The sequence below is a fragment of the Ascaphus truei genome (genome assembly GCF_040206685.1).
Source record: "Ascaphus truei isolate aAscTru1 chromosome 13 unlocalized genomic scaffold, aAscTru1.hap1 SUPER_13_unloc_3, whole genome shotgun sequence".
NCBI lineage: Eukaryota > Metazoa > Chordata > Amphibia > Anura > Ascaphidae > Ascaphus > Ascaphus truei.
In genome coordinates, this window is record NW_027453847.1 from 124,342 (window position 1) to 142,661 (window position 18,320).

The 18,320-nt window shown below is 44.6% G+C and overlaps 3 pseudogenes; all 3 read left to right on the forward strand.

Moving 5' to 3' along the window:
- Window positions 1-7,904: 7,904 nt before the first annotated feature.
- On the forward strand, window positions 7,905-8,099 carry LOC142474040 (U1 spliceosomal RNA; annotated as a pseudogene).
- An 8,362-nt stretch (window positions 8,100-16,461) lies between these two features.
- Window positions 16,462-16,634, forward strand: LOC142474069 (U1 spliceosomal RNA; annotated as a pseudogene).
- A 1,401-nt stretch (window positions 16,635-18,035) lies between these two features.
- Window positions 18,036-18,208, forward strand: LOC142474081 (U1 spliceosomal RNA; annotated as a pseudogene).
- The last annotated feature ends 112 nt before the right edge of the window (window positions 18,209-18,320 follow it).

The window sequence follows — 18,320 nt, forward strand, 5'->3', positions numbered from 1 at the left end:
ATGTTTCAGTATGGTTGTTTATTTCAGAGCCCAACATTGAGGACCAATGTCACAAGGTTCCTGAACAAGGTTTACCCATCCCTCCCACACGTCTTTAGTCCCCCTGAGGACTTTTCCACTCCCCCCCCCCCTCCCTCCCCTATCAACCCTGTCCCCGCTCAAAGTTTTATAGGATAGATCGTAGAATTAGAACAAAAGGGTTGAGAGGGGCAAGGCGCATCACGTCAGCAACAAAAGGTCCGGACCTCCCTGTTGCGCACAAGCCACTGTTGCACCGGACCCACCCCAGTAGGGCACGTATTGCCCAAAATGCCGGTCACATTGAGACCTGGCAGCAACATGTTGGGACCCGACAGGGCCCAAATTCTATCTCTTCTTTATCTGCTGGCTCTGTCCCAGCAGATCTATCCCCCTCCCCCCCCTCTCCCCCCTCACCCCTCCCCCCTCCTTGACAGGCCTTGCCCACCCTCCAAACGAAGTCTAAAGAGCCCCCACCCCGCCCCTAGGGAAAACAAAAAACTAACTACGACAAACCCCCAACAACCACATGCAAGACCCCTCCCAGTGGGAAGGAGGAGGTCCCAAGACCCCACACAGCAAAAAACAAACAACCCACAATGACGACCACGGCCCCCATTAAGGTTCGGTCATTGAACGTCAAAGGGTTACAAAATAATAGAAAGCGCAGACTAGCCTTTCAGGACTTAAAAAAATCAGGAGGAGACATCATATTCCTGCAGGAGACCCACTTCACATCACAAGACCCCCCAAATTTATTCAAAAAAGTGTTCCCAACATGCTTTTTTGCATCATTTAGTAGTAAGAAGAGGGGTGTAGCTGTCCTAATCAGGCAGGGCACCCCATTTAATCATACCAAAACGACAGAGGACCCAGAGGGTAGATTCCTAGTGGTATATGGCTCTTTAGCGGGCTCGGCTAGTGCTCTGATCAATGTATACGCACCAAACGAGAACCAAACGGAATTCTTACAATCAGTTCTCGAGGGCGTTGACCCAGGATATCTGTCGTCGATGATAGTGGGAGGAGACCTAAACATGGTCTTAAATCCCACCGAGGACAGATCAACTACAAAGGGTCCCCCCCGTACAACCCACTCCCAAATCACAGGGAAAAGGTTCAGGGATATCCTAAGCGAGTTCTCCCTAGTAGATACTTGGAGATCCCAACATCAGGGCCAGCGAGACTACACCTTTTACTCAGCACCCCACCAGACCTACTCCCGGATTGACTACTTCTTGGTCACCAAAAACGTGATGGCGGCAACCATTGAATCAGACATTGGCTCAATCACGTGGTCCGACCATGCCCCAATCACCCTGACGCTCTCAATACCCTTTGAGAAAACAACAAATTACTCTTGGAGACTGAACGATTCCCTATTAAACCATCCCGAAATAGAGAGGGAAATAAGAACCTCACTTAAGGACTATTTCCTTCTCAACACAGGAACAGTCTCCTCTCCAGCAATCCTGTGGGAAGCCCATAAGGCAGCTATCAGAGGGAAATTCATTTCCATCGGATCCCACAGGAAAAAAGCCCGCCAAACCCTAATCAAGGAACTAACGGACAATATTAAAACAATAGAACAGGCCCACAAAACCAACCCCTCGAAAAAACTATACAAAACTTTATTAACAGCCAGAGCAAAACTTAAGCAAACTCAGCTGGAGGATGTTGAAAAGGCCCTCAAATGGACCAATCAACAATACTATGATAAGGGTAACAAGGCCGACAGGCTCTTGGCCAGCAAATTAAGAGGGGTACAAAAAAGATCACAAATAACGGCGATCAAGAGTAGGTCTAGTGAGATTCAGTATAGCGATAACAAAATCGCTACAGAATTTACAAATTATTATACCGCTCTTTATAACTTAAGATCCAAAAATGGGCGACCGGAGCCAATAGCTCCAGAACTCATTAAGCAATATCTAGACAAATGCCACCTCCCCACACTAACAGAGGAGGAAAACACAGTCCTCAATTCCAAGATTACAAAAGAGGAACTGGAAGAGGCGGTCAAAACGCTGAAGGTCACAAAGTCTCCTGGCCCTGACGGGTTCACCAACGTCTATTACAAAAGGTTCTTGCCCATTCTTTCCACGCATCTCCTAAACACCTTTAACCACTTTATGGAAGGGAACCAAATCCCTCAATCAATGTCTCTCGCCAATCTAGCTATAATACATAAGGAAGGTAGAGACCCGATGCAATGTGGAAGCTATCGCCCAATCTCCCTACTCAACTGTGATCTCAAATTGTATAGTAAAATATTAGCAAATCGATTGAACCCCATCTTACCGAGATTAATCAACATAGACCAAGTAGGATTTGTCGCAGGCAGACAAGCCTCAGACAATACTCGGAAGATAATCGATATTATCGATCATGTCCACCTCACAGGGACCAAAGCACTACTGTTAAGCCTGGACGCAGAGAAGGCGTTCGATAGAATAAACTGGCAATTCCTGGACCAAACTATGCGAAAATTTGGCTTCAAAGACGCATATCTAGAGGGGGTCCGTAGATTATATCAAAACCCGTCAGCAACAATAAAATTACCAGGGGGCAATAACCAGAGATTCGAGATTACCAACGGAACTCGACAGGGATGCCCCCTATCTCCTCTCCTTTTTGCACTTACAATATAGCCACTGGCCTCGGCTATAAGACTCAATAGAGACATCCAGGGAATAGAAATTGGAGACAGGCAGCACAAAATATCCCTATTCGCAGACGATGTCATCCTAACCCTTACCAATCCTCAAATCTCCCTCCCCAATCTACAAAAAGAACTCCGAGACTTTGGAAAAATCTCGGGATATAAAATAAATACTGATAAGTCAGAAGCCCTGAATCTAAGCCTGCCAGAGCCAGAGGTGCAACTCCTCAAACTAAATTTTAACTACCGTTGGAGCTCCTCTTGTGTCAAATATTTGGGAGTCAAGATATCGAGGACCTACCAAACATTGTACCAGCATAACTATCCGGCGTTGTTCCAAAAAATAAAGCAAGACCTAGGGAAATGGGGAGGATACCAAATATCATGGATCGGGAGGATGATCTCAGTTAAAATGAATATTCTCCCTAGATTGTTATACTATTTCCAGACCCTCCCGGTCCACATCCCTGGCTCAGAATTGAAAAACATCCAAAAAATAATCTTCCAATTCATTTGGCAGGGTAAAAAACCCAGAGTCCCGAGAACAGTCCTCCTGGCTCCAAGGAGGAGAGGAGGAATGGGTGTCCCGGACATCACAAAGTACTACCTAGCCGCCCAATTGCGACAGGTGGTAGTCTGGAACGCGAGCCCACACCAATATGGCTGGCTAGACATAGAGACACAATATGCCGGGATGCCTTCACTGCCGGCCTGCCTTTGGTCACTGAGTAGAGAGGACATGCAGAATAGCAAATTCAAATTAGGCCCGATGAGACACACCTGGGAGACCTGGGCGAAATGCAAACTCAAATTTAAGCTCACCACACCCCAATCTCAACTAATACAAATTCACGAAAATCCAAAATTTCCTCCTGGATGTGAGCCCAGGCAATTCGACCAATTCAAAACCAAAAACATCAGGGCGGTAGCCGACCTCCTGAGCTTTGGGAAGTTCCTGAGCTATCAAAATCTTCAAACCAGATATGAAATGGTAGGATTAAATGTTTTTAAGTACCTACAAATTCGGCACTTTATCCAAACATTGTCCCCAACGTTGGAATTTCCCCCTCTCACAGGGTTTGAGCGGCTATGCAGAGAAGCAGGCCACCAACGAGGTCTAATAACACAAATTTGTATAGAACTGGAAAGGGCCACAGATCCCCCCACTCATGATTATATGCAGCATTGGGCTGCAGAATTGGATATAGTTATAGACCGAGAGGACTGGGAAAGTATTTGGGAAAATGCTCCAGGAACTTCCATATGTACTACAATCAAAGAAAATATATATAAAATACTGTTCCGCTGGTATCTTACTCCAGTTAGAATAAATCAAATCTACCCACTGGCATCCGACCTATGTTGGAGAGGCTGCGGTCAAAAGGGGGACATGGCCCACATATGGTGGTCATGTCCGGAAATTCAGAAATTCTGGGAAACAACACAAAAACTAATAGAGGAGGTCACAGACCTCACAATACCTATTGACCCGCTGACCTACTTGTTGGCCAGGCCCTTAGACTACCTGGACCGGCCAACGAGAAAATTAGTCTCCTTCATCCTAACGGCGGCTAGATGTGCGGTGGCTGCGGCCTGGAAGAAGGTGTCTCCTCCCTCAAAACAAATAATAATACAAAGAGTACAAACAGTAAAGGACATGGAAAGACTGTCAGCCTTCCTGAAAAGGTCTTCCTTCACATTTAATAAAATCTGGGACCCATGGGAAACCCATATGACTCTTCTACGCCGAACTCACCCATAATAACCCAGAAGTAGATAAAATGCCACGACACAGCCAAGAGCCGACAAGGAGTAGGAGAGTAAGACCTGTCTTGGTCGTACCCCTTCCCCCCCCCTCCCCTCCCCTCCCCATCCCCTTTTTCTGTTTCTACACTCACGCCGCCCCGATGGACCAACTAAGGCCAGGGGGGACGTTGAGCCTTTCTTCTTTCCCTTCAGTTAAAAAAAGAAAAAAGATGTATTAGGCCCATACTCTGCATTACTGTATTGTCAACACTCTGTAAAAATATGATTGCCTAATAAAAAAAAAATTAAAAAAAAAAAAAAGAGGGCAGAGCAGTCCCGGAGCTCTGGGGAGAACTGGAGGACGTGAGTGAGGAGGAGAAAGGACAAGATTTAGTGAGCCCTATAGAGGTGACAGTGGTGGAAAAGACCCCGGAAAATAACATGCCAGATAAAAGGGAGAAAGAGTATGGAGAGTCCAAGGGGAACCTAGGTGGCGTGGAAACAAAAACTCTGGGAATAACACCAGCAAGAGCTGGGAGTAGTGGGAGTGATAGGGGACAAATCTCCTCATCAGAAAGTGAAGGGAGTGGGGTGGAAAAACACCCAAGTAATGGGGAAGAAGGGGGGAAGACATCAAGTATGCCAAAATGGAAAGTGGGGGGGACAAGTAGGAGTGAAAGTGAAGGAGGAGTAGTATCAACGGCGGAGAGTGGGGATGATAAAAACCAAAAAAAAAAGGAAACTGGCAATTTTTGGTTCGAAATTACAAGTATGTGTGATTTAAAAGTAGCAGAAAGGGAAATTTTAGAAAGAGCAGAAGTCATGATAAAACAAAAAAACTGGGAAGCACAGAAGAAAGGTCTTATGTGGAAAATACGAATGCGCATCAGATGGGGGGGGGAGAGTACGAGAGGTTATTAGAAACAGAAAAAAGATTATGGCCGATAAAAGCAACACTTAGTAAAGAAGAGGGGAAAAAATTGAACGAGATAGTAGAAAAACTAGACAGAATGGAAGAAGAGCTAAGAAAAGAAATAACAGAAAGGGGAGTGTCATAAGATAAAGAAAATAAAAGATATTTGGTATGACATGCTTTAGAGAATGGAGATAAAAAGTGTGAAGGAAGTACGAAGAGTTTAGTATTGAATTGGGGTAATGGAAAAGTAAGGGGGAATAGAAATGTAAACGGGATGGAAGGAATGTAAATAGAATTATATAATGTAGGGTTTTTTTTGGAATATAGGGGTGGTTTTGTTATTCTGAAAATTAGAATGTATTTTGAAGGTTTTTTTGTGAAGTAACTGAGATAATTTTTGTATTGGGAAATTATGGAAAGCGAGTTTCTGAAAAGTGTCAAGTTTATGCTTGTATGAAATGTATTATTTGTTTTGAAAGATTGGTATTTACTTTTGTAAATATGTGAATGCGAATAAACATTATAAAAAAAAAAAAAAAAAAAGTGTCGAAGCTCCTCTGCATGGTACTAGCTGGGATTGTGCCCCCTTGGCCCTGTGGCATCGGCTCCTTCGGGAGTCTTAAGCCACTTGCTGCTTTTGGGGGGGTACGCCATCCTGAGCTTTATCGGTAGGCGAGCGATGGCAGCTTACGCAGAAATACGCTTACGGAATACTGTCCGGTTCCAGGCTCGAGAGAATGTCTGATCCAGTGACGTTTTGACGGTGATCATCGAGAACGTGTTGGGACAGCTGTGCGATGTTGGAACGAACCTGCTGTACTGCGTCCAGGATTTCCCCCGACAAGGGATTTATGACGTCACGTTCTTTCAAGAGGAAGACGCTTTGAAGGTGTACGAGACTCGCAAGGCAAGTGCAGAAAACGAATGGCTACATGGACTGACAGTTTACCCCTGTTTTATGATGGAAGATCGCCAGATATTTGTACATATGTACAATCCGTACGCAAACAAGCAGAACATCTTCTATTTTTTGGAAAGATACTGCTCGATGGTGAAAGGAGGAGTGGAGCAGACCAACGTGCATGGTGTGTATAACGGAAAGCGGAAATTCTGGGTACGATTCAAAAAAGATCCTACATGCGTAGGTGGAGTCAAGCAGCCCCCAGCCAGTTTCAGTATTGGAGGAGATAGAGGCTTCCTGACGTATCAAGGACAACCCACGTACTGCCGCCATTGTTTTACGTATGGCCACACAAAAGAGAATTGTCCAAAAACTGAAGTGGTCTGCCGAGTATGCGGAGAAGAGGGACATACAGCAACAAACTGCAGAGCCCCCAGAAAGTGCGATGTCTGTGGAGAAGAAGGGCAATTAATGAGTGCAAAAAACGGTCTTACGCACAGGCGTCTGCCGGGGAAAAAGAGCCTGCAGAGGGAAAAGAAGAAATCGATACCTTGGGGAGTTCCCAGATTGAGGTCGACCCGATCCTGACGGAAATGTACCTGGAGGACTTGAGGAAGGAGCAGGGGGAGCAGCCTCTTTCCCCTGATTTACATGACCTGGAAAAGTATGGGGGTTCAGAAGCCGGGGCCAATGAATCAGAAGTTTCAAGCCAAGACATTTCAGAGGTGGCGGAGATGAACCCCCTGAGCCCTGACTGGGCGGAAAAAGTGGAGGCCCAAGACAAGTAAGAGGTGGGAGTTTCGCCTGAACATTCACAGGTGGGAGAAGAGGACATGCCTCTTGGAATAGACAGTACAAGTAATGACTTTGTACCAGAGACGCTAGAGGTTGAGGGAATGGAAGTGACAATGGTAGAAAAAAAGGCCCTAAAAAGGAAAGAGAAATCAGAGGGAGAGCCAAGTAGGCAACCGCAGCATAGACAGAGTAGTAATAAGGTGCAAAGGAAAGTGAGTGGGGAGTTCGCAGGGTATCCCACCCTAAAAGGAGTAGAAGCAGAAACAGTAGAAAGGAGGGAAAAGGGGAAAAGTGAGAATGACAGCTTGTCGTCACCAAAAAGTAAAATAAGTGTGAAGGGAACTAATGTACAGAGGAGAAAGCGGAGTAAGTGAGAATGAGAGTAGAGGGGGGTTTTCGTCATCAAGCGAGGAACAAAAGGGAGAAAAGGCAGGCCCTAGTGGGATTAAATGTGGTAAAGAGGGAAAAGAGGGAAAAGAGGGAGGATTTTGTAAGCAGAAAGGTAAGAAAAATATTTAGTTGGGCAATCGTCTATAATGGAAGTATGCCAAAATTGGACTGGGGGAAGTTGATGTTTGTCAGAGAAGGGGTGTCTATAGAGGAAGCATGTAAAATAGACTCTTTGAAACGTATGTTAAGGGAGATACTGGGTCAAGCAGGAGACAGTTAGATTATATGGAAAAAAAAAAGAAGTATAATTTGAAATGTCTTGGGTGGTTGAAAGGTTGAGGTGCACAGATGACAACTTGGAATGTGTTGTTTTGTTTTGGCTTTCTTGAACGTTTTTCGCTTTTGTGTTGTTATTTTGTCCTGGCAATATAAGGAATGTATAGTGATGTTTTCTGTTTATTACTTACTGTAAAGTGATACTTACTGGTTGTTAATTATGTGAACCATTAACAAAACTTAAAAAAAAAAAAAAATGATCATTTAGGTGGCTCTCCCAGGGCGAGGCTTGCTCATTGCACTTGGAGCTAGCTGACCTCTGCGATTTCCCCACATGCGGGAAACTCGACTGCACAATTTCTGGTAGTGGGGGACTGCGTGCGCGCTCTCCCCTGTTTTTGGACTGTTAGAAAAAACAGAAACAAAAATCAACAACAACAACCACCACCCACAGCACAGGTGTTTGTTCAGACAAGCTGCTATTGCCACTGCTTGGGCTTTGGGCCTGGTCAATAACTGTGGCATAAAAGGAGCACCCACCCACCAACTAGCCAGGTAGCAACATCTCAAACAGGGAGAAATGACAATTAGGCACCTGCGCAGACATTTAGGAATAAATTCAGGTGGATTGGGAAATACGAAAACACATATAATTCATGAAAAAAACATTCTAAACAAAAAGGGCCAAGAACTGTAGAATATGAGTCTCTGCAGCAGCAGTAAAAATGTATCCCTCTCTTTCCAATGTCCACCTCTCTGGCTGATTGTTTTCTTTTCTTTTTTTGGTTTGAGATACGAATCTCTCTATTATTATACTGAGATAAGTGCAATACACAATGTATAGGTGATTTCAAAGTCACAATTGTATGTTTGATGCCTTTTGAAATATTGTATAAAGCAGCACATTTACTATCAAATCTGGATTCATTTTTTTTTTAAATGGCCGTTCCTTGCAGGATATGGGGTTTTTATTTCACCCCCTACCCACCCTAGTTCTACATGGTATGTCTGGGTCTCTGTAGCCAGACCACCCCATGTGATGATATCACAAAGGGAGTATACAGTACGTTCTAGAGTTTCTAGGCTCCAAAGTAACAAAGAGCAGCATTTAAAACCAACAGATTGCAAACTATCTGCTGAGCGTTGCAAAAAACAATATCTATCAATCTATCTATCTCTATCCAGGGAGCAGCAGACAGTGTTAGCTTGCTTCTATATTTATGCAAATGCCATATAAGCAGCCATGCTGGTAAAGGGCAAAGTGTCAAGTTTGCCAGCAGGACTGGACATCTCTCCCTTTTGATGCAGCAGTAGCAGCAGCAGCAGCAACAGAGAGAGTGCAAGCAGGTAGGGAAGATGTAGAAAGCCACCCAGAAATATGGTGTCCCCCTGTCCCCCTGTCTCTCCGCCAGCTGAAATGACAGAGCTGAGAGGTGTTCAAAGTGATTGCTTCTTCCTTTTAAAACCAAGAAGAAGTACCTTGCGGCGAAGCTTGGCTTCTCTGGTTGCTTGTTGGATGGGCGGGGGAGGGGCTTTGCTTCTAGGGAGGGGATGTCTTGGATCTATGTTGTTTGACAGATATTCGCTGCTGCTGCTGCTGCTGCACAAATGTTTGCATGGAATGGCCTAAGCTGATCCTTGCTGCAGGTTCTGGCTCAGATACTAGGCCTCAGCTACTGTGGTGCTTGCCGCTGCTGGCTGCTGCCGCTGCACCAATGGCCAGGCTGCTCTCTCCACAAGGGTGACACTTGTCCTGGGACAGGGCTAGTTGCCCCCCAGCGCCATTCCAACTCATACTTACCTGGCAGGGGAGTACACTATGCAGCCATGATCCTGCGGGGGGCGCTGCTGGAGCAAGCATAGCCTTGTGCTTGGAAAGCAGAGCTTTGAAGTATCGTGTTTGGGTGGAAGACCTTTTTTTTTGAAGAAACAGAATGGATAATCGTGGGAGTTTTGTTCCAAACACCATTAGATTCAGACTGGATAATGCTCCCAGATTCCTGAGGATTGAGGAGTTCTACAGCCAGATATTGGAAGACACACTAAAGATTGGACATGAGGATATTTATTGCATTCAGGAATTTCCGACCAAGCACTTCTTGTATGCGAGGTGTAGAGTTGGTACCCTTGTTTGCATTAGGAGAAGTTGCTATAATTGTGCACACGTACAACCCTTTTACACCAGAGGAAGATATTATGGTGTTCCTGTCACGGTACTGTGAGATTGTCAAGAAAGGACAGAGACTGAAAAACAGGATTGGCATTTATAATGGAAAGACCAGATATATGTGCAAGCTGAGGATGTCCCCAGATGGATTGGGGGGAGTCATGCACCCCCCAGGGACCTTTAACATTGGAGGAAATTGGGGGTACTTGTACTACCGGAGCCAGCCGCAATATTGCAGGAGGTGCATGGAGTTTGGGCACACGCAGGAGGGCTGTGCTAAGCAAGATGTAGAAATTTGTCGCAAATGCAGGAAGGAGGGACACCACGCTGCAGAGTGCCAGGAGCCAGCTACATGTGACTTGTGTCAAGAAACAGGGCACATGGCTAGATCTTGTGCAAAAAATAAGTCGTATGCAGAGACTGTGAGGAGAAGGGAGATTGCAGAGCGCCCAGAGGGATGGGTTAATGCGGACAGTGAGTATGATATGCTGCATGGAGTTGAAAGCAGTCAGGCGACGCCCGTGGAACCAGCTGCTGAGGCTCCCACTGATGAGGCCTTAATGAGGGGTAACGCAGCAGCTGAGCAGGAGCTGCCAGATTCAGACTCAGACCTGTTTGAGTGTATGGAGGAAACGCCCGTGGTTCCAGCTGAGAATGCTCTCCAGAACGAGGGCCAGGCATGGGGGGAAGCAACAGTAGAGGAGGCGGAGCCGGACATGGGAGAGGGGGAGGAGCCTGACCTGATGCAAGGAGAAGGCGAGGGAACCCCAGGACTGAAGGCCATTTATCCTGATGTGGAAGGCCTTAATCAGCAAATTACGGAAGAGGGTATGGAGATATTGGAAGGAGGGGAACGTCCGCCAAAGAGGAAGATGGAGGAAGAAAATCTTGCTCCTTCAAAGGCAAAATGCCTGGGAGGAGAAGAGGAAGAGAAGATCAGTGTGATTTTTGATTCGGGGGAGGGGGTGGGGGGTGGTGGGTTGGATGCTAGCCCCTTGCGCTCCCCGGCATATCCTTTGACGGGCGTGGCGGATGGGCAGGGTTCACCAGGAGGGCAGCGCCTTTCCTATGCGGATGATGCTGCGGCAGAGAAGTTGATGCTTGGATTTCCGTCTCTGGGGTCCCCTCTGGAGGAAGGTGCTGGACAGAGCTAAGTATATTTTTGATAATTATTACTTGGGATTGTGCCTTTTTCATGTTTTCGCTAGTATAAGAAGAAATGACTTTGACGCTGGCGTCGTTAAATGTACAAAGCATAAAGAAGCGTACAAGAAGAGTGAGAATATTTGACTTACTGGCAAAAGAAAGATGTGATATTTTTTGTTTACAAGAATGTACGATCACTGAACCCCCAAAAGAAGAAGAGTGGGTGTGGGGGGAATCTGCGTGGTCATGCTGCCTAGAGAGCAGAAACAGTGGGATTGGGATATTATTTAAGGGGAAAGAGTCCAAAATATGCAAATGTGAGGTAATTGAACCGGGAAGGTTATTTTTTGTTTTGGTGAAGTGGAAGGGGGAATGTTTCAGAATATTTAATATATATGCAGCTCCAAAGGAAAATCAAAGGAGGTTGCTGTTTGAGAAACTTAGGTTGTTTTTACCAGGAAGAATGAAACCTTTTGTGTTAGGAGACTTTAATTGTATAATTAGGGAGGGGGATAGGGTGGGGGGTGCAGACAGGAGTAAGCCTGACAGTTCTGGGGTACTGTTGAAAACAATTATGGGAGATTTTTCTTTTAGGGATACTTTGCAGGTGTGGGGGAAAGAAAAAAGGGAATTCACTTGGTTTTGTGAGAGTGGAGGGGTAAAGTCTAGAATTAATCATATTTTTATTTCTGAAGGGTTGAAGGTGGAGAGCTGGAAGGGGTTAAGAGTACTTTTCTCTGACCATGCATGTGTTGTATGTAAAATAGAAGTAGAGGGAGTGGAAAAGTATGGAAGGGGTTACTGGAAACTTAATGTTTCACTATTAGAAAAACCTGGGATCAAGGATCAGTATGGGAAATTGTATGTTTATTTAAAGAGGAGAATGGGGGAATATAAGGGAATACTGGAATGGTGGGAGTGGGTAAAAATTGAAACAAAAAAGTTTTTCATTAGGAAAGGTAAGGAGTTGGCAAGAAAACAGGAGGAAGATTACAGGAGGGTGATCCTGAGAAAACAGTTTCTCCTCAGGTTAAAAGAGATGGGAAAGGATGTGGAGGGAGATCTTAAAAGGGTTAGGGTGGAGTCTGAGGAATTACTGGAAAAAAGAGGTAGAAGGATAATTCATGCTGCAAGAGTGGAAGCGGTTGAAAAGAATGAAAAATGTACTTCTTTTTTCTTTAAAAAAGCATTTACAGGGAAGTTAAGTCCAATTCCTGTGTTGAATGAAGAGGGGGCAGAGGTAAAGGAAACGGAAAAAGTTCTGAAAGTTTGTGAGAAGTTTTATTCCAAATTATATGAGGAAAAGGAGCGTGATATGTCCTTAGAAAAAGAGCTAGTTGAAAAAATTGAGGAAAAACTAAGTAAAGATGATCAGGTTTTCTTGGTGAGAGATCTAAACAGTGAAGAATTAAATGAGGTAATAAGGAATGGAAGGAAAGGAAAATCACCTGGTAAGGATGGGTTACCACATGAATTTTACTCCTATATGTGGGACATAATTAGAGAAGAGGTATTTAAGTTATGCAACATAATTTTTAAGTTAGGAGAAACGCCGGAATCCTTTAAAGAAGGTATAATTGCATTAATATTCAAAAAAAAGGGGGACAAAAGAGACCTTAAAAACTGGCGTCCTATAACTCTGCTGAATTCAGATTATAAAATTGTTGCAAAAGTGGTAATGCTAAGATTGAAGCCTTTCTTATGTAAATTGGTGGAAGAGGAGCAGGTGTGTGGTGTACCAGGGAGACAGATGGTAGGGAATCTAATTCTCCTGAGGGATTTAATTTGGTATTGTTTGGAGCGGCAGCAACCACTAGTTATTGCAAATATTGATTTTGAGAAGGCTTATGACCTTTTGTCTCATGCCTTTTTGTTTAAAGTCCTGGGAAAGTTAGGAATACCAATGGAAATCGTTAGATGGATAGGTAGTTTATATAAAGGTATTAATAGTAGAGTTTTAGTAAATGGCTGTTTTACTGAAAAAATTTGGGTGAAATCAGGGGTAAGGCAGGGGTGTCCTCTGTCCCCGTTGGCGTTTATTTGCGCTATAGAGCCTTTGTTGCAGACTATCAGAGCGGACAAGGTGGTGAGAGGGGTTGAAATCCCAGGGAGTGGGGGAAGGAGCATCAAAGTTCTAGGATATATGGACGACTTAACCCTGGTGTGTACTACACAGGCGGCTCTTCATAGAGCGCAGTTACATATTGATACCTTTTGTCACGCTTCAGGGCTGAGAGTGAATTGGGGGAAAAGTGCTTGTAAGGCCTTTGGGGATTGGCATGATTTAGGAAAGTGTGGGATCCCTGTGGAAGGGGAACAGCTAAGACTGTTAGGGGTTTATTTCGATGAGGACTTGACAGGGGAGGTAAATTGGGTAAAGGTAGGGGAAAGAAGAGAAAAAAAAATCAATTTTTGGATGCTAAGGAAGCTTTCAATGGAAGGGAAGATTTTGGTGACAAAAGCGGTGTTGGTACCAATTTTGCTGCATATAGGGCTGGTGTTTCCCCCCGCGGCAAAATGGATTAGAAAAATTACTCAGTTTTTGTTCAGTTTTCTGTGGGGGTCAACAAATGAGAGATTAAAGAGAGAAATTGTATGGAAGGAAAAAGGGAAAGGTGGAAAAGGGGCCCCCAGGATAGAAGTTATCCTGGGAGCAAAATATGCCCAGCTCTGTATAAAGAGAATTCAGAGTGAGGATACAAAGGCGGCCTGTTTAGCAAGGTATGCGGCAGGGGGTATGTTAAGGAGGCTGGGTCTGTTCAGGACAGATTTGAGGAGGCCACTCTGTTTTGTGGCCCCAGATAATTATGGGGTCATTGAACATTTCATAAGAGGTTTTAATTTAAGGGATGTAGAAAAGTCCTTATGGGAAGATCACAGGAAAATAAGGGCTGTGATTCTGGAGAGAGACAGTTATGAATGCTGCGGAAATCTGAATATGTCACAATTAAAACTGATGTGGAAGAACATAGATTTCAAGGGGCTATCTAATATTCACAAAGATATTGCTTGGATGGCTGTGCACAAGTGTCTGCCAGTCCGAGTCTTCCAAAAGAGACGACGTATGACAGTGTCGGATAGGTGTCCAAGAGAAGGATGTGGTGGCGTAGAAGACATAGTACATTTATTTTGGAACTGTTTTTTTGTGAGGGCTGTGTGGAAAAACCTAGCGAAGCTAATTAGAGAACTAGGAGGAATCCATATATCGGAGTTCAATATGATGCTTTATGGGTTAAGTGAGTTAAAAGGGGAAAAAGGTTGGGTACTATGGAAAATAATAAATTGTGTAAAAGAGGTTGTGTGGATGGTGAGAAGTATGATGATATTCAATAATGAAACGTTAGATGTGAAAGCATGTACTAGGATAATTTTAAGTAAAATGTATACATACTACTTGTTGGATCAGAAAAGGTTGGGGAAAGTGGAAAGTGATGCATTGTGGAAAGTGAATAGCTGGAATAAGATGGTTGTGTGTTAGAAGTGTCAACTAGAGAGAAGGAGGAGGAGGGGTATGTAACTTGTGTGAAGTTGAAGAAGTTTTTACCAGATCATAAGAAAAAAGGGGATTGTACATCGTGAGATAATGTGATTTATTTTTTGGGAATGATATTTGCGGAGGTTAAAAATAGTTAAATTTACTGGTTATGAGTTGTGTGAGTGGGAATGGAAGTGAGCAAAAGCGTTTGCTTTTACGGAAAGGGAAAGAGAATATTTATGAAGAAGAGTTTTGTCTTTCTTTGAGAAGTACAATAGTACAGTCTGGGTCCCTTTACGTGGAGTTACCGGAGAGAAGAGGTGGGCCGGTGCTCCCCTCCACGGCGGGTGCCGTGGGGAAAAAGCATACGGAAATGTATGGAAGGGAGGGATGGCTGGGAAGGAAGAATGGTGACAGAATGGGATGAAAGAGTGTGTAATTGTGATTGTGAACAGTAATTTTCTGTGGGGAAAGGAAGGAGGAAGAAAATGTAAATATAGCATGTTTTGTGTCTTGTTAATGTAATATGGCTGTAAAAAATTATGTGTTTTTTTGGTTGTAAAAAAAAAGTCTGTAAATTTAAAAAAGGTGTTGAATAAAATTTTGAAAAAGAAAAAAAAAAAAAAAAAAAAAAAAAAAAAAAAGCCACGATCTGCTATTGCCACTGCTTGGGCTTTGGGCCTGGTCAATAACTGTGGCATAAAAGGAGCAAACCCAACTAGCCAGGTAGCAACATCTCAAACAGGGAGAAATGACAATTAGGCACCTGCGCAGACATTTAGGAATAAATTCAGGTGGATTGGGAAATAGGGAAACACATATAATTCATGAAAAAAACATTCTAAACAAAAAGGGCCAAGAACTGTAGAATATGAGTCGCTGCAGCAGCAGCAGCAGCAGCAGCAGTAAAAATGTATCCCTCTCTTTCCAATGTCCACCTCTCTGGCTGATTGTTTTCTTTTCTTTTTTTGGTTTGAGATACGAATCTCTCTATTATTATACTGAGATAAGTGCAATACACAATGTATAGGTGATTTCAAAGTCACAATTGTATGTTTGATGCCTTTTGAAATATTGTATAAAGCAGCACATTTACAAACAAATCTGGATTCATTTTTTTTTTTTAAATGGCCGTTCCTTGCAGGATATGGGGTTTTTATTTCACCCCCTCCCCACCCTAGTTCTACATGGTATGTATGGGTCTCTGTAGCCAGACCACCCCATGTGATGATATCACAAAGGGAGTATACAGTACGTTCTAGAGTTTCTAGGCTCCAAAGTAACAAAGAGCGGCATTTAAAACCAACAGATTGCAAACTATCTGCTGAGTGGTGCAAAAAACAATATCTATCTATCTATCTATCTCTATCCAGGGAGCAGCAGACAGTGTTAGCTTGCTTCTATATTTATGCAAATGCCAGGTAAGCAGCTATGCTGGTAAAGGGCAAAGTGACAAGTGTGCCAGCAGGACAGGGCACCTCTCCAGCAGCAGCAGCAGCAGCAGCAGCAGCAGGTGTCAGTGGAGGTCAGAAAAAGTGAGTGCCGGCAGGTAGGGTAGATGAAGAAAGCCACCCCAGAAATATGGTGTCCCCCTGTCTCTCCGCCAGCTGAAATGACAGAGCTGAGCGGTGTTCAAAGTGATTGCTTCTTCCTTTTAAAACCAAGAAGAAGTACCTTGCGGCGAAGCTTGGCTTCTCTGGGTGCTTGTTGGATGGGCGGGGGAGGGGCTGTCTTGGATCTATGTTGTTTGACAAATATTCGCTGCTGCACAAATGTTTGCATGGAATGGCCTAAGCTGATCCTTGCTGCAGGTTCTGGCTCAGATACTAGGCCTCAGCTACTGTGGTGCTTGCCGCTGCTGGATGCTGCTGCTGCTGCTGCCACTGCACCAATGACCAAGCTGCTCTCTCCACAAGGGTGACACTTGTCCTGGGACAGGGCTAGTTGCCCCCCAGCGCCATTCCAACTCATACTTACCTGGCAGAGGAGTAAATTATGCAGCCACGATCCTGCAGGTGGCTCTCCCAGAGCGAGGCTTGCTCATTGCACTTGGAGCTAGCTGACCTCTGCGATTTCCCCACATGCGGGAAACTCGACTGCACAATTTCTGGTAGTGGGGGACTGCGTGCGCGCTCTCCCCTGTTTTTCGACTGTTAGAAAAAACAGAAACAAAAATCAACAACAACAACAACAACAACCACCACCACCCACAGCACAGGTGTTTGTTCAGACAAGCTGCTATTGCCACTGCTTGGGCTTTGGGCCTGGTCAATAACTGTGGCATAAAAGGAGCAAACCCAACTAGCCAGGTAGCAACATCTCAAACAGGGAGAAATGACAATTAGGCACCTGCGCAGACATTTAGGAATAAATTCAGGTGGATTGGGAAATAGGGAAACACATATAATTCATGAAAAAAACATTCTAAACAAAAAGGGCCAAGAACTGTAGAATATGAGTCGCTGCAGCAGCAGCAGCAGCAGCAGTAAAAATGTATCCCTCTCTTTCCAATGTCCACCTCTCTGGCTGATTGTTTTCTTTTCTTTTTTTGGTTTGAGATACGAATCTCTCTATTATTATACTGAGATAAGTGCAATACACAATGTATAGGTGATTTCAAAGTCACAATTGTATGTTTGATGCCTTTTGAAATATTGTATAAAGCAGCACATTTACAAACAAATCTGGATTCATTTTTTTTTTTTAAATGGCCGTTCCTTGCAGGATATGGGGTTTTTATTTCACCCCCTCCCCACCCTAGTTCTACATGGTATGTATGGGTCTCTGTAGCCAGACCACCCCATGTGATGATATCACAAAGGGAGTATACAGTACGTTCTAGAGTTTCTAGGCTCCAAAGTAACAAAGAGCGGCATTTAAAACCAACAGATTGCAAACTATCTGCTGAGTGGTGCAAAAAACAATATCTATCTATCTATCTATCTCTATCCAGGGAGCAGCAGACAGTGTTAGCTTGCTTCTATATTTATGCAAATGCCAGGTAAGCAGCTATGCTGGTAAAGGGCAAAGTGACAAGTGTGCCAGCAGGACAGGGCACCTCTCCAGCAGCAGCAGCAGCAGCAGCAGGTGTCAGTGGAGGTCAGAAAAAGTGAGTGCCGGTAGGTAGGGTAGATGAAGAAAGCCACCCCAGAAATATGGTGTCCCCCTGTCTCTCCGCCAGCTGAAATGACAGAGCTGAGCGGTGTTCAAAGTGATTGCTTCTTCCTTTTAAAACCAAGAAGAAGTACCTTGCGGCGAAGCTTGGCTTCTCTGGGTGCTTGTTGGATGGGCGGGGGAGGGGCTGTCTTGGATCTATGTTGTTTGACAAATATTCGCTGCTGCACAAATGTTTGCATGGAATGGCCTAAGCTGATCCTTGCTGCAGGTTCTGGCTCAGATACTAGGCCTCAGCTACTGTGGTGCTTGCCGCTGCTGGATGCTGCTGCTGCTGCTGCCACTGCACCAATGACCAAGCTGCTCTCTCCACAAGGGTGACACTTGTCCTGGGACAGGGCTAGTTGCCCCCCAGCGCCATTCCAACTCATACTTACCTGGCAGAGGAGTAAATTATGCAGCCACGATCCTGCAGGTGGCTCTCCCAGAGCGAGGCTTGCTCATTGCACTTGGAGCTAGCTGACCTCTGCGATTTCCCCACATGCGGGAAACTCGACTGCACAATTTCTGGTAGTGGGGGACTGCGTGCGCGCTCTCCCCTGTTTTTCGACTGTTAGAAAAAACAGAAACAAAAATCAACAACAACAACAACAACCACCACCACCCACAGCACAGGTGTTTGTTCAGACAAGCTGCTATTGCCACTGCTTGGGC